General features: G+C 36.1%; 1 protein-coding gene across 10 annotated transcripts in view; it reads left to right on the top strand.

Annotated features, from left to right (window-relative positions):
* Positions 1–23,655, top strand: part of LOC106173131 (uncharacterized) — a 61,180-nt gene that overhangs the window by 21,890 nt on the left and 15,635 nt on the right. For 4 of the 10 annotated variants that reach the window (XM_087011614.1, XM_087011615.1, XM_087011619.1 and 1 more), the window contains one exon: positions 13,918–14,033. The gene's annotated coding sequence lies outside the window, so the exon portion shown is untranslated. Of the gene's footprint in view, positions 1–3,544; positions 3,723–5,747; positions 5,908–8,753; positions 8,935–13,210; positions 13,366–13,917; positions 14,034–17,508; positions 17,696–19,146; positions 19,319–23,655 lie in introns of those variants that run through there. The other 6 variants (XM_087011617.1, XM_087011620.1, XM_087011613.1 and 3 more) reach the window with 6 other exon arrangements.

Raw genomic sequence — 23,655 nt, 5'->3', positions numbered from 1 at the left:
TAACCAAGATTCTAACTGCAAATTATGTTTCTTATTTGACATGTTGAATGATAGTTTTAAAGATGAGGAAAAAAACATCTAAGTTACGGTTAGTGCCTTTTGGTGCGATTTGCTTGTTCTTATGCCTCAGGGGGCCAAAATAATATTTGAAATAGAGACGAAAACTGAAGTCTGTCACACAAAGATTTTTTTGTGATTTTATGCCATAGATTATGATTAAAGATGCTAAAATACATCATTATGGTTATTTGCATGATTCTTGTCCTCAAAGTCAATCACCTCTATTTGCCTCAGGTGGCAAGGTGGAGGTAAAAAATGAGACTATCAGGTGGAGATCATTGTGATGACTAGTGTTAATAAAGACAAGGTTCGCTAGATAATAAAACATTTGACGGAACAGATAAATCATGTCAGATAGATCTGCAATAATACAAAAATTGTTGTGTGTGTGGGGGAGGGGTGAAAGAGAGAGAGAGAGAGAGAGAGAGAGAGAGGAGAGAGTGCATTTAAACAACATTTAGTTTGCCCAGTCCATTCTGTCAATTTTAAGTTCAACTTTAAAAGAAGTGACTCCCAGTTTTCTGAGGAACTTGCCCCCCCCCCCTGCCCCTCCCTCCTCACCGCCCACCTTTGGCCCATGCTTGGATGAAGTTTTGCCAAATGATAAAACCTAAACAAAATTAAGTCAAAACAAAGTCAAGAATTCTACTTGTCATTTATCTGCCAACAAACACTGATAAACTCTTGTCACCTGTCGTGACACTGCACTGCTAATTTCAAGGGGATAAACATCGAGGTATCTCTTTTGACTTCAAAAGTTACCTTCTGTGCCCTTGCCGATTGTGTTTTAGAGGACAGTAAATGATTACAGGACCTTTTATGAAAGATAATAATGGTAATAAACCTAAAGGAAACATCCTTACCTGACCTAGGAAGGGGTCTGCCTTGTTTCCTTAACTTCTGAAGCGAATGACAGGGTCAGGCGTCACCACACCAAGGTGACAAGCACCTGTCCATACCTGTCACCTATCAGTAGTACTTGTCTTGTATGTTATAGGACTATACTAGAGAAAACACTGTGAAGAGATTGAAGTGGTCTGATGTTGTTGAGGTAAGAGAAGTGTGAAGGAAGGTGACAAGTTTTGAAATATTTTGGAAGTTTTGTGACTGAAAGAATGTAAGAGACATTTATTTGAAAAAGTGGATTTTTTTCAAAGAAATGTCTCTTACATTCTTTCAGGGGGGTGTTAATTAGGTATTAATTAGATGGGATCATTCTTATTCCTACAATTTACTGTTCTAAATTATTTCACATTCGTGGCTAGTGGCAAAAACATCATCTTAAGAAAGTGCCAGATAAGATGGGATGGAGAGACCATTAAAAATGTGTCCAAGCAGCCAGTTCTTCCAAATGCTTCTTAGATAGTATTTTCAGACCTGTAGCCAGAAATTTCAGATGGGGGGTGTCTTTTTCTGATAAAGTGTACCTTAAATTGAGCCATCTAAAGAAATAATATAGAACATGGTTCAAATTTTGATTAACAATGTACATTTTCTGGCCTATAGACATAAAATTATGTATATGTGCATGTTTATGAATGAGTGCACATGCTTCCGTGTGTAAGAACATATGTGGGTGTACGGTACGTCTACATATAACCATTATCACATTTTTATGGAAGAGGTAGGGGATGGTTACTGCGATCCGCCTCCTTGTTTTGCCACTAATCACAACTATCAAGACAGCTCTCGCTGTAGTTTGCCTGTAGCAAGCAGTTGGTGACACCAGGTCTTATCTCTCCATCACAGAAGCTGTGACAGTGTTCTCAGCATCAACAGCATTATTCACAGACTTTTTTCCCCCCACTGGTGATGTTATTGCAAGAATGAATGAATGAATGAATGAATGAGTGACTATACGGATAGATGAATGAGTGACAGAATAAACAAGTAAATCAATCAGCCTATCAATCAATTAATTAATCTAAGATCCATCAAGCATGACGAGGGGTTCTTGAATCAGTGACTGAAGAGGAAGATGACCTAAATGACCAGTAGACGGATAGATAAATTAATAAGTTTAAACAAACAAACACAAATAGATAATTGAATAATATTTGATGAGCAGATGAGTAAATTAAGATATCAATAGAATAGACAGTTGGCTTGCTTCTCAGCAGATTTATGAATTATACGCTATCCAATTCCCTTCTCAGAAGTCTGAATCTGCCAACAAGAAATATTGTTGACAGGTTTTCCTTCCAGCTAATACTGAATCTTATCATTTCCATCAGAAAACTTAGACAGAGATTCCAGATTATGGCCGCGGTGCAGCTCAGGTGACTGAAAACCAAGGACCAAGAAGTGCCAAGATAAGATCAGTTTATCTCTTACTGGTACCACGTATTGCCCACAAGTATGAAGTATCTTGGCCTTTTCGGTAAACCATTGGAGACTTTGGGACAGGTAAAACTGCCCAGTGGTCTATTAGCCTGAGGAAATCACCAATAACAATGTTGTAGACTAGTGAAAGATCTTTGGCAGGGAGTTGTTTTCAAATTTGAAACACGCGGTTGAGTAGTTTGTGAAAATAAAGTATAATTCTACTTTTTTTATTGATTATTCTATGACTAATACACACTTGAATCAAGCTTGTTGCAACGAGTTGACTAAGAATGAGTTGGTACACAAATTTGATAAAAAAATCTGTCAGGTCATAAAAGTTGGAGCAAAAGAAAGTAGAATAAATCACAAGAGGTGTTTGACCCTCCCTGTGTGTCTTAAGGCATTAAAAAAGCATTTAAGCTGGGATATGTAGAAAGATTCCCCTGCCCCCCCCCCAAAAAAAAAGAGTATATTTATTTATAATAATTAATTTTAAAAAATAGAGAAAATAAAATACTGAATCTTCCTCTGTATTGCCAGATCTAAAAACCCAATTGGCCCCTTTATAATTGTTTATGAATAATATTCAATTCTGGGGCTTTTAGACTTGAATTAATCTAGAACTCAAATTCAGGATAAATTTATTATGTTCCTCTAAAGTAATGTAGATATTAATCATAAATAGTAGCCATTTCTTCCCTTATATAAAACACAATATTTTATTTAATTAGTAAGCTATTACTGATATATATTGGGTCGCAGTAAGTACAGAATTTTTGGTCTGAAAGTTAAGAGCAGTCTTTGTTTTAAGTTTTGTTCTGTGAAACAAAGCGCAAGTTCTTATAAGTTTTTTTACAAAATTACTTTAACCAGAAAACTGTGAAATCTTTTAGATCGAAACATTACAAGATACTTCACAAGTAGTCTAATTAGGTAAGAGATTACACCTTACAAAAAAAATACAAAAAAAATGTGGCATATGTTGCAGACCTGTGGATACGTTGTTCAATTGGATTGCTGCGAATTTGTCTTAAACTGAAAAGGAGACCAAAATCTGAAATTTTTTCCTGTAAAACCGGTCAGTGCTCTGGTCCTTTTGCTCTGCTCAGTAACCTGAGGCCAGGATACGATGGGCCATGTGATTTCACACCTCTTGACCTAGCTTATAACAGCTAGGACTGTCATCTGAGGCATTGTTCTGTGACTGACTTTATCTTGATTCCTCTCTCTCTCTTCTCCTCTCCTGCAAGACTATGATATGATAACCTCATATGAGATTAGAAGAGTCGAGAGAGGAGGTGAAGATGGACCTGTTCCTGTTTTGTCTCCTTGTTAAGGTAACTGACATATACGACCAAATAGGTTTTAACTGTTTGGTAATTTTAGGTAGCTTGTACATACTGTAAAATAGGTTTTTGTCATCTCTTATGTAATTATTGTAAGAAGAGCTCACATCAACAAGTCACTTAGTAATCAAGGTCTTTTGGTAAACCATGGGCATTTTTTTTTTAATGTTTTATTAGACTTGGGAGATAAGTAAGCACATAATACAAAAAACAAAAGAAGTAAACTGGAATACTACTTTTACACAAACACACTCATGTGTACACTCACTTGTACATGTATGTGTACATTAAAAAATACATAATTACCTTGCACTATGCACAAGTACAACACAAACATATTTTATCACATTGCAGAACATGGATAATTTATGAACATGTAATACCCTGGCAATACATAAGCACAAGTGAAGGGAGGAAATGTCATGCTTCTTTTACTTCTTTTATCAATTTGTATATAGGGAAGAATTTCTTCAGCTGTGTTAGTGACAGTTCCTATAGTTAAGTTTATTCACAGCAGCTGTGAAGTTCAGAGATATTTGCACTCCAGTATGTCAATGTCTATATGTACTACATGTTGTGTAACTGACAAACTGAATCTCTTATTATATAGTATTTGACAAGATGATTGATTCTACTGTTTCTTTCATAGAATGGTGAGGTTAAAATTTAGATTAAGAGCTGACTATGGGGTATAGGCATTGATAGGGGATTATTATGCTCTCAGTTCTGTTGAGGTAATACTCAGTAGTGTCAGAGTGGTTAGGTAGGCTAGACTGGTAACTGAATCCAGTGATTTTTTTTTTTCAAGAAATAGAAATTGAAAAAAAATTATTTCATTTTAGAATAGTCACTACTGAAGAATATTTCTGAAAAAGCATTGTAACATTTGAGTTAGTTTTTCATTTAGAGTAGTAAAGCTTGATTGTGTTGAAAATACTCAACAAGTATACAAAAGCACTAAATGTGTACTAGCCTTTTGTCAAATTTAGGTGTCAATCTTGTGAATGTGAGTGATTTGCTGATTTTTTTTTTTTTTTTTGTCAATTCTTGACTGTATCAAGCCACTGTCTTCAAACCAGCAATTCATTAAGTCACAAGAGCATATCTCCCAAACATGTATGCAGTACCAAACGTCATAAAAGGAGCATCTTCAAGTATTTACCCCAACATGTCAGGTATTTCTAAATTACCAGAAAAGTATGCAGTTTCCCTGCCTGCCATGATGACTAGGCAGTTTGTCTGTGTTTCAATGCCCACTTGTTGTGTGTAGCATTTGTGGAGCTTGGCTTTTGTGTCTTGCGGTGAGAAGACACCTGTAATTTGCCTTAAATGACATCATTGAGGGGTGCTCTGCTTGAAATTATCCTCAATTTGGGCCTGTTTGCATCCCTATAGCTAGTTTTAGGAAAGGTGCCAAAGATATCTTTTCTCTTTGAGATATTTTTCTGATATAATGTTTTTGTCTGCAAAAATTCCTTATAGTGAAGAAAGTCTATTATTTATTTATTTATTTATTTATTTATTTATTTATTTATTTTACACTTTTTAATTTAACATTGTCAGAAAATAGCATTATTGCTTTTCTTTCTTTAAAGATGAGATTAGGTACAGACATGAATTCATAGTATCAAATAATCGTACCCCCCCCCCCCTTTCCAAAAAAAAAAAAAGGCAAATGATTATTGAGGAATTTGCATGACACTGTTTATACTCATGAGGTACTATAATCCTCTTTCTTGTTACTATTAATAGAAACCAAGGTAAAGCATCCTTGAACAGATTGTTTATCCATTTAGGGGGCCACATAAGTTCACCAAGTTCCTGGGATCCTGTATTTGGACAAATTTGGATATGATAATGTCGAAAAATAATGTGATGCGGAGATGACAGGCAGTAGGGGTTTAGCTACCTGTTCCTGGTCTGAACGTGGTTCACAGGGAATTTGTGGTGAGACACTCGGCAGTAGGATTTCCATTGCTACCGACTTGATGCTTTAATGTAATCAGATTATCTAGAGAGAGAGAGAGAGAGGGCTCCTGAGAGTATGCTCACATTTTGAGGACCACAAGTAATGCTGTCATAGAATTGATATGGTTAACGGGAGACGCAGACCAAATGTTTTGGCCAATGTTTAATGGAAAAGAGACAACATGATTTACGAATTGACAATGTCATAGTAAGTTGCAACGTGTAAAGTAAGAATAACAGGTTAAAAAAAGAATTTTATAGTTATAGTTTGTGTTATGTAGAAGTCTGAGATTCCAGTTTGGAAAATTTTAGTCAAAACTTGTTTCTGCAATTACCTGGAAAATAGACTCACTTTTTTCCAGAAAACACTTAATAATCTCTTTAGCATCCTGTTGATGTTGGTTCAGTTTTCATCCACAGTTTGATATTTCTCACCAGGAAACAAGGTGTGTTAAAGATATTGTTCCTAGAAGTTTGAATGATCTAATAATTTCAGTTATGCATTCAAGGTAATCGCACAAATTCAAGTAAAGAATATTAAAGTAACTATACTTTTAAGAGTAAAATAACAGTATGGTATGCTTCGTTTCACCAGACAGTTTAGAATTTCTTTTCAGAAGTATTGAGATTGGTTCCTTGAAAACTGACTGATAATTTTGAACGTGTTATTCCTGGAACGGGTTGCTGAGAAATTTGAATTTTGAAACTAAAAGTTATAGATCCATATCTAAAATAACTTTTATGTATAAATTTCTATTAAAGGACAAACATTGTTGCTTTTTTTATTAAGATTGGGCATGGAGTTATGCTGAACAGTATATGATATCCTGTTGTCTGGTCAACTTTCAAGGGCAGATCAAAAATTCTTTGGTGAGCTTGGACTTGGATCCTGGAAAATTGGATTTTCCTCCTGAGGACTTTCCAGGGACTTGTTTTTCATTGTCGTGGTTGACATTTGAATTTCTAACTTCTGCTTCAGTAAGTTGTAGTTCTGGTCTGGTTATATCAGGGCCTTGATTGTTATTGAGTGGTCCCTGTTATTCAGTGTGCATTACAGGTGGTGTCTACCCTGAGTGTCAGAGCAACGTAAAAGCTAGCTTGCTAAATATACCTTGTGGTGGAGTCGCTTTTAGTATGGGTTATATATGAAATCAAGATCGAGCTGGCAATACCGGAATCTAGAACCTAGGGTAGTGGTGTCATGACACTGCTCACATATTCGTGTTGAACATGGTTGTGACAGTGGCACTGGTTTTCATTTGAAGTGCGAGAAATTTGATATGCATTTTTTATTTCATATTTCGTCTTTGGCAATTCTGGTTACTGGTATTTTGACAGCCACCGAAATCACATTTTGTGACACAAGAGTTTCAAGAGATTACTGGCAATTTATTAAATTGATATACACTTTTATTGAATTAATATAGAAGCTTGTGGGGAATAAATGTTTTATTGCCAGCATGTTGATAACAGGTTTAAGTAGTTTTAAAGTGACTTCTGAAAATATTATTTCACATAGGAGATTCTAAAAAAAAAAAAATGAAAAGTTTTAGATTATCAGAGAATTTAGTTATGCTTCATCAAAGTTAATGTAGACCCAATCTTATTGATCTGTGAAGAAAAATCTTTTGGATATTTGAAAAAATTTTAATGTTAAGCATCTCTTGGGCAGGATGGAACTGAGTAAATTTATACAATTCTGTTTTGAAAGTCTCATCATCAAGGGTTAAATTAGCAGAAACAAGGTGTCAGATTCAGAGTTAAAGGACAAGCATCAGGTGACTTGAGCATGTGCAAGTGAGTAGGTGGAGATTTCCGGATCAGAGTCTTTATTAAGGGTTACATAGTATTAACTTAAGATGATAATATTCCCACTTTCTTTTGGCTTTTCAGGGCAGTAAGGACAGTTTATAGGCGTGTACTGTGCCGTGTGATGAGTAGATTAGGTGAAAGGGGTTTCTAGGGGAGGGGCAAATATGAGATGAGAGTCTTGTCATGACAGCGTTGGTTGAAGTGCTGAGGAGTTCTGTCATTTGCAGGTTCAGCTTTAGACTTTTGAGAAATGTGATAATGTGCAAATTGAAGTATAAGGGGAAAAGGGCTAAGCTATGTGAGAGAGAGAGAAAGAAGCAATACTTTGCACATTTTTTTTCACTGGCCGAATTATCTGACCTGTTACTTATAACTTAAAGTGCCAGAATGTTTCATTTATTAAAAAGAAACACAAGATAAGATATGTCCTTGTGCCTGATCCTGACTACCTAACAGGGAAGGAGAAACTTCAGGAATGAGGAAATGATATGGCACTCTGGAAAAAAACTCCCTTTAAGGGAAAACAGTATAAAACCTTTTGTTGTAAAATTATACAAACAAATTAAAAAAAGAAAATAAGTTTTGCCAGGAAGTATCCAAAAATTTGTAGGTGTGGTCCCTTGCCTGTGTCCCAAGTTGATAAAAATAGCAGTTATTTACTGTTGTATTTATGAGTTTCAATACAGCAGGAGGAACTTGTCTAAATTGAAACCTACGCACCTGTTGATAAGCATGTATGTATTTTTGTGTCATTTGGGTTTTCCACGAAACTGGCGGCTTGATTTTTCTGCCTCTGAACAGAAGTGACATGAAGGTTTACTATCGTAAAAGAATTTGTTCCTTAAAAAAGTGGAATACAGTCATCAGTTTCCTAAATGAATAACAAGGACAGTTTCTGAAAACTGAATAAAAGTAACAAAGTTACAATTAAAGTTTTATATTACAACTGGAGCTGTTCACACTGGCAACTTGTAAGTGAATAGTTTTCATGTGGTCTAATTGAACTTGTACCAGGTAACTGCTTGTGACTGTCCAGAAATAATACCTCACAAGTAAATGGAAAAGTTTGAAAATAAAATTACGGGACATGATGTTATGTCTTGTTCTCTCTCTCTCTCTCTCTCTGCACTGTCGAGAAAGGAAAACAGACAACCTCACCACGCAGTTACAATTTTCAGAACAATGAGCAGGATCTGAAGATGCCACACCTGAGAGAGCACCTGTGTATAGTAATTGTACCTTACTGTGTCACATTAAAGCAATAGCCTGGTTTCCTTATTGGGAACCGGAGTGACAGACGGGTTATTTATCACCCTGTGATGTCACTGGGGTTTTGAGGAAGAGAGCAGAGGCACACAGATAAAGCAGTCAGAGAGGGTGAAGCACTCGTATTCTCCTCAGTCATTTTTACTTTGCGAAAAAGGTAGGAAGTTTTTTTTTCTCTTAATCTCGGCTGATTTGTGTTTATTCTTCCTCCTTTAGGACTTCTTGGTTGGGGTTGATATCATTTGTAATTCTGGAGTTTGTATGGTTTTAGAGGGTGGAGAGTTGGGAGGTTGTTGGAGTTGTTTCTGACAACAGAAAGGGATGAGATGCACTGAAAACAAGTCTCCATGGCACAGATGGAATATTCATATGTCATTTACATCGATGGAAGTTAGTTATTCTTTTTGTAAAAGAATTTATTTCGTTATCATTGGTATTGATGAGTGTTGTTTGTTCTTGAATGTTGAATGAGATTATTTAGGGTTATGAATTGAGGGCAAAAAGAGGGAGAGATGTTCTGATATAAATCAAATGTAGTTGTGAACTAAATGCCAGGTGAAATAATACATAATAGGTTTTTCTGCGAAAGTCATTTGTTGGTGAATTTGAATTATCCATTTGGTTTTAGAGGTTTTTAGACTTAACGTGCTTACATAGGTATGGAAACAGTAGGAACAGGTAGTTGTGTAAACAGATGACTGACTCACAGATCATGTTCTCTTAAGGATTCACTTTACTAGTACTCTGTTTGTCTGTTTTTAAGTTCAAGAACAAGGTATGAGACTATGATACTTGATAATAATTTAAGAAAGAATTTTTAAATTTTTATTTATTTTTTTTTCTGGTTTATTATGAAACATGGGGAGGTGCACCTTTCTGCTTAGTTTTTTTTTTTTTTTTCTTTTTTTTTTTTTTTACATCTGTAGCTTCTGTGTTAATTATATTTAAAAGAATTAGAAAAAAACTATTATTCACCTTTGTGATTAACTGTCACTTTTTGAGATCTTTTTAATGCACAAATTGCTGTTGTTGTGTTGATATGTCTTATTATTATTAGTCATCACAATACAGTGGCATGTTTCAAGAGAATGACAATAACACCAAGAGAGATGACATCTGTTAGTTCTAAATTTAGTTTGTTCAATCAGTCACTTGCCTCAGGATCAACTGTACGTGATCATTTGTTGAATTGTCATATTGGGTTATTATTTGTCGTTGGAAAGTCATTTCTGTTTTCCATATATTTATTTTAACTTATGTTTAATAAGTGGTTTAGAAAGAGACTAAATTTTCTTGTTAATCAGGGGCTAGTCATGTTAAATTCTAGGATAATGATCCAATTAACAAAGAGTTTGGTCTGAAGAGGGTTTGGTCTGAAAAGGCAAATGCTTCACTTTGGGATTCCAATGCTGTGTGAGAAATTAGCCGTTTTGGTGGTTTTTACCTCAATTGTTTTGGTTGCAGTTACCATGGCAACTCTTACAGGTGTAAACAACAGGTGTTAATTCATTTCTCAAGACAACTGACAAGAACATGTACACAAGCTTTATTGTCAAACAGAAGTCATTTAAGACCAATCCATATGTTGTAGTAGTCTAAGTATCAAAGATAGGGGGGAGGGGGTCTACATTGGCCCATACACTATAAATACAGCTTCAGATTCCAGTTGCTTTGTGGTTGTTGTCAACCAGCTTGGATGGTGACACAAGGTTAATGTTTTCATCTGTGTGACAGAGGGACAGGGGAACATTGTTTGTGACACTGTGTGACACTGTGCCCCTTATTGTGACAGAGTTGTTCCCTTTGTTAGCAAACTGGCTGCCTGGTGTTGTGTGTATGTGTGTGTGTGGTATTGGATTATTTAAGGGGGTAGAAGCCATATTCTGTATTATGTTATCACATGAAGTCAACTAGAAAAGCATGTAGTGTGAAAAAAGTGGGTAAAACTTTTATCAGGCATGATAAAAGTAATAGTGAAAAAACATGGATAGAGAAATGAGATTATCTGTTAATTTGGGCAGGCTCTTTTTACTACTCTTAATGTTGCCATCAGTCATTTTTCTCCAAATTAGATACCAAATGGTATCTGAATTATTTGGGAAGTACCGATTGTCATGAACAGCTGGCTTTAGTAACAATTTACCTTAGACTGGCATTATTTCTTCAACCTCTTGTCAGATGTACATCTCCTAAGACACTACATATTTAGTTTTCTTCAAATTTTTAATGGAACAGAAAAGGAAACCTGCTCTTCTGCCCACATTGTCTGCTTCTGTAATACATTCACTTTGAAGCAAAAGTTATTTCTTTTCATTTCTCTTTCAGTTCTCTGTTATATGAGAGGGCATCTCTTGTAGTATTCTTTTGTAATTCTCTGGCAGACGTTAAAGGACACTTATTCTGGCCATATTGTTTGCACTTCTGCAATGTATACCAGTTTGGGTGGAATTTGTTGCTTATTATTTCTCTTTCATTTCTCTGTTACATGAAAAGACATCTCTTTCATTATTCCTTTGGAAAGTCTCTGGCAAACAAGAAAGGGTGTTATTCTGATCAGATTGTTTGCTTCTGTGACAAACCTCTCTTTGGGCCGGGGTCATGGCATGTTTATCCATTTGTGGGAGAGATCACAGGTGAGAGAGGAGGACCTGAGCAATTACTGGTGAGAAAGCTGACTCCTTCCTGCTTATTAGCCTACGGACCATGATACTACTGCCACCACTGGTAGAAAATGTATTTTATGCTTTAAGTATTTGATGGGGAAAAAAGACAGAAATTATTTGCTCAGTGGGATAGGTTAGAGTGAAAGGTGGGGTTAAGTTAAACATTCTTTCTTACTTTCTGAAAGGCAAACTATTGTTCTTTCAGGATTAAACTAAAACTACATCAGGAATAGTTACCCAAATCTTGGACCTGCTTCTTTAAGAAACTATTTTCCCCACTATCATTTGTCAACAAATAATTTTAGAAGAAAAAAAAAAATGAAACCATTAGTCAGATACATATCTTTTACAGAGGAGGTAATTATCTCAGAACTTGCTGTGAACTGTCAGGCAAAGGAAGTTATGGCTTGTATAGATAGCTACCTGAGTTCCTGATTATTCGTGGTTACCTGACGTAAATTATGGGTGACAGTGGCGTTGTAGTGGTAATCCGAGGTGACGCATGACAGGGTGTGGCATTCCTTTGTTGATTGGGACTCTTGTTTACATTTCTGATCGTTGTATTAGTTTTATTTTTATTTTAATTCATATATTTTGTTAGTCATTTGTCAGTCAGTCGTGCTTTTCGTGTTAATTGATTAATTATTTTACCTGTTCCGTTCATCTGTTTGTCAGTTTGTCTCTGTGCTTATTTTTATTTTTTTTTTGCCTTTATTTATCTATTTCTTTATCTGCTCATCCATTCATTATTGTCAGCAACTAGAGGTTACATTTTTAAAGATGTTGGTTAATATAGGTTAGGATCTCTCAAAAGGTTCTCCGCAAATTTTGATGGAATTTTCAGGAGGAAAAGATGGGAATTCAACTGAATGGTGGTTTCATGACATTTTTTAGATTAATTTTATTTATTTATTTATTGCCTTTTTTTTTTCCTTGTGGATGCCTCAACTCTCAGACTGCTGTCCAGTTTATTCACTTGTCTCTGTACCTGTTTATATGTCAACTCATCCATCCATCCATCTATCCATTAATCTTTTCTTTTACATGTCTGTGTGGATAAAGAGAGAAAATGTTGTGTAGGTTTGTTCCAAAGAAGGCAAAGATATATTATTTGTGCCTGTTAGAGCTTACAGTTTGACTGCTGCTGGTCTCTGAAGCATAGAATTTAACTGAAAAATGCAGGAATATTGTTCAGTGCATGTTGCCGGCAGAATTTCTAGTGTTTTGTGCATATTGCTTTTTTGGTTATGTCATTTTCTCATTGATGTGTTTTCAAACCCTTCTCGATATCATTCATAGAATTCTCAGAATCAGACAACAGGAAAACTATTCAGTGGAGGCAAAATAGGCAGTTTATACTTATATATAAATTTATACAAAAAATTTATATATTCACGACCATTCCCCCCTTTTTGTTATTCACCAAATTCTTGGAATTGAAACAAAAGCATCATGGTAATTCTGCGAAATCTGTGATTTGATTCCTAGTTCCAACATGTGTGTCTCTTTATTCTCTGCTTCAGAATTATTTCTATTATGTAATTTTGCCTCCCCTCTCTCTCTCCAGAAAAAAAATACCTCAACATGTCAAAATGTTTGATAATATACTGTCAACAACTTATTAACTATGATGGTCAGGCTTGGCACACGGAAAATTGGCATTTTTTCCAACAAAAGCTGCCACAGAGATAAAGATCTCAATTTGGAGATCTGACACTCCTCTGCTTTTTATTCGCCAGAGGTTTTTAAAGGTCCGGTAGTGGTAAAGAGGTGTCATTTCGTCATAGCTGGTTTGCACTTCGTGTACCTGTTGTTTTGGATTTTTCATGCTTAAGGATTGAATTTGTTTACATGTGGCTGCTTGGAGAAGGTGTATTTCATAGCAAGACAGGTTCTTTTATCCGTGAATGGAGTTCATATTCCAGGTACTAAAATTATGAATTTTTATTTATTCTTATTGTTGAAGCAGTGTTTTAGAATGACAAAAAGAAGAAAGAGATTTGATCTGGTTTACTCTTTGTTTTTGACTTAGTCATCATTTATTACAGTAGTTACTGTATTATTTACTGGCCACTTACCAGTGTGTGTGTGTTTGGATGGTTATTTTTAGAAGCAAATACAGGATATTCTATTTTTGGCTGTCAACAGTTTAGGTACTTTGTTTATGAATGCATTGTAGAAATAGTGTAAGATTGTTTGATTTTTTTTTATTATTATTATTTTCAATCATTTTTGGACAGTCCAATTTCAACAACAACCTGTGTTTTGCCAGGTACTAGAAGTCAAGATGCGCAGAAGAAAAAAAAATCAACAATACATGAGTTTATTTTCTATTTCAGATCTGTTCCCTTGAAGCAGAAATAAAAAATTCACAAAAATACAGGAATTTTAATTTAAACGTTATAGTAATTTTTGGAAAAACAATTGATTGACAGTTGAATAATACTTAAGTGACACATCCCTTTTTGTCTTTACAGAAATATACCAGAGTGAAGAAACCCCAAGGACAGAGAGAGATAAGTGAGAACAATACCAGAGATAGACCAGAATATTAACAGACAAAAGATAGCCAAGTACCTTAAGGATCTCTTAGGTAAGGTGACTTAACAGATAACACAACTTGTGGTTGATGTAATTGGTATTTTACCTCGTGTCTGTGGATTAGATATGAAGGGATTGAACTAGAATTGTTATCAATACTGTCAGTGGCTGTTGTCTTGCTAAGGTGACAAATGATGTATTCAAACAAGTGGCTGGTTATAAATAATGGTTGGCATTTGGGCAATCACAAATTTGAATGACATGTAAAATAATAATAATAATGATAATTGAAATTGATTGCATTACCTCTTGCAGATATCTGCCTGAATTTAGACACAGTTCTGCAACATGAAACTGTCAGTTTGACGTAAAAAGCCACATTCAAATTTGCATTGCATTGCTGTTCATTGATAGAGATAAGAGGCATTGTTTCAGCATCAGACTCTGACCAAGGTTTCTTAATATTCTGCGTATTCATCATCCACTGATAATACTCTCCATTGTGACTCCTACAGCTGGTAGACTCTGACCAAGTTCTAGTCTCTCTGTGATAACAGTTCTGATATTTTATGCACTTGAGGAAGCTGGCAAAGCACTTAATAATTGATAAAGGTAAACATATTGTATGTGTTCTTGGCAATGGAGCACTTGTTTGTTTTTCTGGGCTTAGATAAATGGTTTGTTGTTGCTTCTGTGCGTACATTTATGATACACATCTGGTATTATCAAAGATGCATTATTTTCTACTGTGCTGCATTTTTTTACACATTCACGAAAAATGAAATTGAAAATGATTCCCACTGAATACAAGAGACAGTATAATATGACGATTACTAATTCGTTTCAATGGAAATGTGAATTTTACAGATACTGTATTTTTTCAACCCATAAATTCTTAAAATTAGAAAATTCCTGTTGAGTGGTAGCAACTAAAATGAAAAGCAGGCTACCTTATAGTTCTATATTGCACAAAAAAAGGCTACACATGCAGAAACATATTTTAATGGTTTTTAAAGTATCTGAAAATTGATAATTTTCCCCATTACTGTGGTTAATGTGTAGTTAAGATACAAGGTGTACTTGAGCCTTGGACAAAGAAAAATTATGAGATGTATTTTTGTATTGCAAAAAAGTGTCTCTTTCAAAATCTCATTGATTAGCATGAAAAGAAAATATTTCAAATGAATTAGTTATTTAATGTATCACGAAAAGTGAAGCAGATTTAAAATGAACAGACCATTAGTGAAGGTATTTGATAACTCCCTGTTGTACTTGTTATTTCTCTTTCAAATTTCTTTAACTTATAATGATATCTGTTTTATATGTATACTATAGTTCCTCTTTCAAATTTGAAAATCAAGACATTGTTAAGGACGTCAGAGTTCTATTTAAGAACCACTTTCTGTATTGTTGCACAAGCTATTTGTGTGGTAAATGCAAACTTTGATAATGAGTTCCTGGTTCATCTTAATTGAATATTTGAGCTCTGCTAAACCTCTTGAAACACCCTGCCATAAACGTACAGGTAAGATCACGAAAATGGCTCTGTTGAATACATTTGTCTGGATTCAGAATATATAATAAATTGATATGAAATGATGTATAAACATGAGTCAGAAAATGTATTCACCAGAAACATGCTTCTGTGGGAATACATTTGTCTGGGTTCAGAATAGCAAGTACATCGGTATGAAACGATACATAAACATTTATTCTGTCTGGGAGCTTTGGTTTTTTTTTTTCGACTTGCCGTCTCCAATGTACAAAATGAGAGGTGACATCTTAATTGTGACAAATGGCACAGTGTTCTGAATGACACCTAATAAAGCATGCCATAGTGCATCAAACATGGCTGCTTTCATGGACCTTCTCTGAAACCAGTGATGTACAGGTATATTGAGGTTCACAGTAAGTGTTGTCACCTGGGAAATGGGAAAGTTATATTAAGGTTGACATTATGAAATGCATTTGCAGGGGATTTTATCATTTTCTCTGGCGAGGCTTCAGTCGTGATTTGTGTCCCATCTTAGATGTTAGCTGTCAGTTTCTTGAAAGAGATATTAAAAGAATTAAAGTAAGACTGGAATCACACACACACACACACACACACACACACATGTTTATTTATTTTTTAAACAGGTGGCTTATTTTTTCTTTAAAAAAAATTCAAAAGCCATTACTATGTTTCAGCAAAAGTTAATCTTTCACATTTAGCATCTAGATTCAGTTAACCTGCATTAGCCTATAAACTATGAGTCTCTAGTCTCCTTTGCTCCTCTCCCCCCCCCCCACCCCCAACTCTCCCCCTTTCCCGAGTATTAATTGTCCCACAGTTTAAATCCAACTGAAGAGGAACACATTTGCACCTGGAACAAGCAGGTACATTCTCTGGTCACATAGCTGTCCCTCTGTTAGCTAGTGCTTAGCAATAGAGGGCTGTCATGTGTGACAAATGGATCGTCTCACGGAAAAACGCAGCCGGGGGGCTTATATGGAGAATTTCCAGTGGTGAGTCTCAGTCTCACTGGACGTGTTCACACAGAGACTCGTTTGGAACGGAGGTATTCTGACTGATGTCACCAGATGTAATGAGGAGATTATAAATAGAGCTTTCTTCCCATCATCTTGCTGTGGAGTTTTTCATTCCATGTTGTCCTATCTCGGGTGCTAATATTATTATTATTATTATTATTATTATTATTATTATTATTGCTGGGTTATTAGTTCAATTTGCCTTTTAACTTTGGAAAGAAGATTCAAGGAATGAACTCTTTCAAGAGATCTATTATTTTAAACTAATGATCAGCTTTATAAAACTTGCCCCCTTCTCTCACATACCATAACAAATTATACATCAAAACAAAAGATGATATCTTAAGCATGTAGAAAACATAGCTTATACAACTTTTGTGATAGCAACTCACTATATTGTTATTTAGTCACTCAGAAGGTCTGTGAATTCCAGTGACATTTTTATCAGATGACAAGAGCTATAAAAAGCTAGATAGTTTAAATAATGCCCCTGTTCTATTTTTGATCGTGGAAGATTTTTGTGAGGTTGGAGGTAGAGGTCGGGGGGGGGGGGGTGGGGGCTGGAGCAAGCTGACTGACTGAATTAATCATGCTCTGATGATCTACTGTCTTGATTATTTTGCTCATAAAATCAATAGTAGGTGTGAAAATCCTGCAAGAAGAAAACCACTAAGATTCTTTTTTTTTTTTTTTTTTTTTTTTTGATTTTATAACCTAAACTTAAATTTGTTTAAAGATCCACATTTTTTATGCAGTTTCAAAACATGAAATATGGGGAGGGGAGAGAGAGAAAGATAAACCACGGGCAAACTTAGTTCTCACCAGGAAACTCACAAGACAAAATATGATGAAACCCACAATTCCTTATGCTAGCAGCTACACCTGAAGCAAAGGAGGGTCTGAACAGTGGCAGTGGTGGTCACTGTGGTCAGTGGGGCTGGACATCAGCCTATCTCATTGTCCATCAGGCCTGGCAGGAAGAATGAATGGTCAGCGCTCAGGTGAGACAAGAGAAATTGTTCTGCACATTGCTGAAGGGGACCTGGGCAGATGTAGGCAGGATAGAAGGTGCTTGCAAGCCTGTAAATCACCAGTGGTCACTGGTCAGTGAAACTGGACAGCAGCTTATCTCTTTGGTCATCAGTCCCCCTTCCTGGCCAGGAGAATATATTCAGTGTTCAGGTGAGATGAGGGGTTAGGAAAATGCATGTGACAGGGCAACCATTATGGGGAAAATTATGCCCGGGAACATGGATATTTTAGGGTGGCTGTGACACAATAATTGTCATCCAATTTTTGGGCCCTGTCCTGGGGAAGATTTTAGAAACATGGATAGTATATGTCAGTTGCAGCAGGATGCTCTACCTGATGATAGGACCTTTCAAAATGCTTCTAAAATGTACACATTCAGAGCCCAAAATGTAGTTTATAGAATTTTGGAAAAATGTGAGTGGTTTATTCTGGTGAGATACTGGTAGAAACCCATATTGATAGTGGAGCTAAAACTAGAAAGTACTTCTTAGACAAATATATAATTATATTATAAAAGATGTTGTAGTCAGCCAAGATTTTCTGTCAGTGCCAGAGGACAAGCCATCTTCTTATCAGAGCACTGGTGTTTCACCTGACTGCCCAGGTGTTCCTCTGTACATGTTACCTGGCCCTGTTGCCTATTTTATGGAATTTAGGTGGCCCCAATATCACATTAGTTTCTTATTGATGCCAAGGGGGCCTCTGGAAACATATTTTCAAAGTGATGTAATGGTAGATAGGTCCTCGAGGAGGATCACAAGACTACAACCATGTTCCTGATGAATTACCTAGACTGGTAATAGTCTGACTGATGTCATATGGTGGTTGATAGAACTGTGAGTGTTGTAGTGGAAAAGGGAGAGATTGAGTTCAGAGTTAAGGTAAAAACACCACTCTTTCTTTCAGTTTTGGGCTTTGCACTTTCAGGATAGATTTCCTTTACTTGTTGCTCTTTCATGATAGATTTCTCTTATTTGTTGCTCTTTCATGATAGATTTCCCTTACTTGTTGGTCTTTCATGGTAGATTTCCCTTACTTTGTGTAAAGCTACCCGTATTACAGTAGAGACATGAAATCACAAGAACCACTTTCTGTCCTCTGTAAATAATTTTCCAATGAGTTTCAGAGGGTATCTGATGAAGACATTACATTGTACTCTGCCAAAAATGATTACTTGTGTCATAGTGTACATACAAGTCTACCTTTGCTCTGAGTCTTGTAAATCAGTAAAAGATATATCCAGGTACCAGTGGGCTGCTGCACACGGTCTGTTAAAACTTTCAAGTCCTGTCTGGATTAATCTAGATAATTGTGCCATGGCATGTGTATTGATATATTACCTATGTATCAAGAAATGATATGTTGGGTGACAAGGCCCTGCCATGTATAGTCATACCAAAGTAGCCCTGTCATCTGTATGATTTAAGTTTATAGGGTTCCAGAGTATGTCACAGCTCAAGAAGCAGTGAGGTACTTAGAGAGCTAGCCCAGCTGGTATTGCCATAATGTGGCCCTGGCATGTATAATCATCATCCTCATCATCACCATGCCCTGTCACCTGTATAGCTCTAACGGCCTACCTGTGTTCCAGAGCATGTTACATCTGGAGAAGCAGTGATATGGGGAAAGCTATCCCACCTGGTGATATAATCACACGGTGGAATTGTCAAGGTGGCTTTGTTTCCTTGTGGCCGGGTCATAGATTGTTGCTCCACCAGTGATGAGAAAAGGTATTTCTGGGGTCCCAGGCTCTGACTGGCAAACAGAGGACAGGTAAGGTATTATTACCTGGCTCTTTTGGCTGGAAGAGAAGAGAAGAGAGAGTCTGCTTTGTCGGCTGTGGCATAAATTGCTTACTGCATGTGCCGTGTCATTGAGGCTGTGAAAAAAAGTTTCTAGGGGCTGTTTGCAGGCTGGTTGGTTGGCTGGTTGGCAGAGATAGAGAGAGAGAGACAGATGAAGGCAGCTAGGTGACGTGGGATAACTGGTCTGGTGGCTGGAAGAGAGAGTTGCGCCTTGTGTGTTATGTACGGAATTATATCTGCTCTGATTCTGCTATTTATTCTGTGAGATGCTTTCTAGTAGAGGAGTAGAGCTAGCCAGGTAACAATTACTGATGTCTACCAGCTGTGTGTGTGTGTGTGTGTGTGAGAGAGAGAGAGAGAGAGAGAGAGAGAGAGGTTTTTCTGTCTGTTTCATTTATGTAGACCACCAGATGATACTTTTTATTTATTTTTTATTTCATTTTATTTATTTATTTATTTTTTTTTTTTGGGGGGGGGGGGTTGCTTTGTTTGTAGTGCCGGGAGAGAGAGTGCAAGGTAGACAGGTCATAAATTTCTTTGGTTTTCATACATTTTGCTCATTTAGTAATAACTCATACAGTAGGACTGCTCTTTAGGTGACATATTGTTCAGTTGGTTGCTTTCATTGTTTCCAAATATATGTTTCATACTGGTAGGAACTATCTTTGCTGATAACCAGGACAAGGCAGGTATATATATATATATGGGTGTTCTAGGCTTACTTCAATGCTAAACAAAAGCCATTTGAAACTGGTTCATATCTGTGGTATAGTTAGTTGGTGCCTTCGTTGCCCTGAGAAAGGTGAGATCTTAAGCTGCTACAGGTGGTTTTCTATGATTGAAACTCATGGTGATCTCTCGTACAACTGTCTGCTTGAAGGATCTGGAAATGTGTTGATGTCTTATCCAGGTGTGGGCCTACCATAGATGACAAACTGTTCATCATCAGATTTTGTTACTGTTCAGCTGCGTTTCCACTGGGTTTACAACTTGTGACGGCTTAACTTAATGCACAATGTTTTAGCATGCAGTTTGATTGATTATGATTAACAGTATACGGTCTCAAGTACCATGGCAAAGGAAACAGTGATTAGATTGGGTAATAATGGTTAGAAATGTAGATACCAATTGGATATGTCACAGCTTGACTTGCAACCAGAGGGAGGCAAAAACAGACAGTATTTTACTGCTTGTTGCTTTTAGGCTTTTTTAAGTCAAGAAGCAAAATTAGGTCCAAATTTATCTCAGTCCGTTCATCTTTTTTGATTCTCTTTCACACTTGAATTGTTTCTCAAGAAAATCATAGTCTGCAAGTTCAGAATGTACTTTTCTCAATTTCTTATCGGTTTTAATGCCCATCTTTCCAAGCATGGTCGGATGTGAGCATAGAAGACTTCATGACAGGTCACTTCCAGTGTTGAGGACAGAGATAAAAAACAGCATGTCAAGCAGAAGACATTTTAGATGAGTTATCAAGAAGTGCCTCATATTGTGGTTGGTCACATTAAAGTGGGAGAAACTGAAAAAGATGCCTTATGTAAATGGCTTTCTATTGAAATGAAAAACAGGTGGTCTCATTTAAGCTTCTGAGAAATTGCAAATTTGTATAATTTTGCCTAGGTGGTCACCTGGGTTTTGGTAATAATTTAGGCATGGTCTGAAGGCTGGTATGTCTTTAGCATTATTTTTTTCTTGGCCAAGTCTAAAATTTAGTCAAAACAATATTTTTTAAATGTTTTTTTTTTATTATTTTTAAAATTAAAATTCTCTTTGTAGGTCGTTAATTATATTCTGTTAATTAAAACAAATAATAAGCTAGCAGGATTAAGGTCTGTAATGCATAGAGATAGAAACATATATTGCTGCTGAGAATTGAAGGTAAGAAATGCATGTTTATTTCCCATTGGTGGTCACTGTGAGGTATCAAGAAAACAGTTTATTTAGGGGTTAACCTCATTATGGGACATACTACAATATAGATGTCAAACAGGTGGGACACATTTCTTCCCGGAAACTTCAGAGATGAAAAACTTTGGACCTTTGTCAAACAACAAAAAATTCCTTATCCAAACATGACTGAGATAAACTAGAATAAGTAACTGTTTATATGCGATATGATGCAGATGCATGATGCAGCAGATGAAATAAAACATTTCTTGCAAACAAATTGACAAGAGCACATAATTTATCTGCTGGTAAATATGAATATCTTTTGGCCTGTGTACATGATAAAAGTCTGACAGAAAGAAGATACTTGAATGTGTTTGCCACCAGTTTTGGCACAGCTAGCAGTACTCTGGATTTGCTTGGGAGAGTTCCTTGTAAATGATGAGACCCATCGTGTATATCTTAATTACACTAATTATACAGAGCATACCTGCCCAAGTCTCCATACAGTGTTTAAATCACCTTTGAGGTATGCACAGGATATATATACCTGTGTCCCCGGTTAATTAAGTGAAACGCCTTTGAGTTATGTAATACGTGTTGAGACTCAGGAACAGGAATTAAGGGGGTATAGCTGAATTTGGCTGGGGGCTCTGTATGAGAATGAGGGGGTAGGTTTCAGAAGCATAGTTTGAGTTTGATAATGATAGCAGTATTGAGAAAGCTGTGCTCTTACAGTGCAATTTTCATTGAGAAACTAGTGTTGACGTAAAGTGATTTTAAAGGAAACTAGGGGGTATATGTCTGCGGAGGGGGGGGGGGGTTCTGGCTTGATCTGGCTATATCTTTTGAGTGCAGTTCTAGAGTAACAAAAATACAAGTATCGATTCTGAACAGTTGCACTATGGCAATTTAATCCTAAACTAGGTGTGTTTTGAAGATTGCCGAATTGTCACATTCCTTGCCATCGAAAATGTCTGTGATGCTATTCAAGACCAGCATTAAAACTCACTCCTGGGTGTTGTTAGATACCCTTACATCAAAGATAGAATCGATTTAAATTCTACAAAGGTTTTTATTCCCACAAGAAATTGGAACATGAAACCACAATCGTTCACCCCTGAGCTTTCTAGAAACTCTAATTACAGTGAAGGGTTCTTGCATGTTGTCAAGTGACTGCCAATGAAAATGTCCTCTCTTGATTTATTGGAATTCAGGTTTTGCCTATTTAGAAAATAATGTCCTTTTTTACCAGGTGAAATTGCTAGCTTTTTATGGGGAAACTTCTTCTCTTGTGTAAGAAGTACTGACTGGCTATGCATTGCAGTTACCTGGTAGGCAGTAAAGGTTTTTTTGTCTCGAGTTCTTATAGGGAAAGCACCTCTTTTTTTATCCTAAATCAAGACGAGGACCCAAAATGAATCTTCTATCCTAGATCAAGATAAATGAAAAGGAAGTGAATTGTAGGCAAAGTTTTATTTTCAGGAGTAACATATTTGCGTAGGTAGCTCTTGCATCATTAAAATGAAAAAGAAAATAGAGCTGGTTACCTTGCAGCAGATTCAGAGGTTTATTATCAGGAGGGATTTTTTAAAAATGTAAATTGATCTCTTTTACAAGGAGCTAGCCGAAAGCACATTTTTCTTTTTTAATTTTTTCCAGACCTTTTTACTGTGGGTTTATGTCTCTTTGTGATTTAAATTTAAGAGAAATATTCACTTACAAATAAGCTGACTTCCAACCGGCAGTGTTTTCATTTTCTGGAATTGAGCTTGTACCTGAAGTCATTACCTTCTTGTTCCAAGGTGAAATTAGACAAGTATGGCAGGTTACTGCTAGGAAAAGCAGATTTTTATTCACGATGTCAAGACTTCCATATGGATACATTTTCCCCTTTGAATACAGTTATAGAAATATAGGGATGTATTTTATCTAGCTTGAAGCAGACACGGGGTTTTAATTTCAGGAATGAAAGAGCATCATGAACGGTGACACTTCTACAAGATGAATCGGTGTTTTTATACCAGGGGGGAAATGCAGGAGATAAAACGTAACTTCAGTCTTACATAGTAGTTTCAAACTTCAAGCAGGTGTAAATTGTGTTGCTATAGATTTTTTGCTCCAGGGGTAAATCGTAACTAAAAAACATTCGTGCTTATATCTTGTTTTCCTGGTTGTTTATTGGTAAACATTGTGCTTTAGCGATGTAACCTGCATCATTCCACTTAATTGATGTTGACAGCAAATGAGATGTAAGCTTTTCACACTAGTAGTAGAAATTAATTGCTTTCTTGGAAATTTGGTCATTATCAGGTATATTTTTGGTGATGAATGTCAGATATGGAGCTGAATTTGCAATGTTTTTTAATCTCTGTATACCAGTGAAGAAGAAAGTGTTAGTGAATTTTCCAGTCTTTT

Source organism: Lingula anatina, chromosome 4 (assembly GCF_051362555.1).
Source record: "Lingula anatina isolate TDL-2025a chromosome 4, LinAna3.0, whole genome shotgun sequence".
In the NCBI taxonomy this organism is placed as follows: Eukaryota; Metazoa; Brachiopoda; class Lingulata; order Lingulida; family Lingulidae; genus Lingula; species Lingula anatina.
This window is presented reverse-complemented; position numbering and strand designations above follow the sequence as displayed.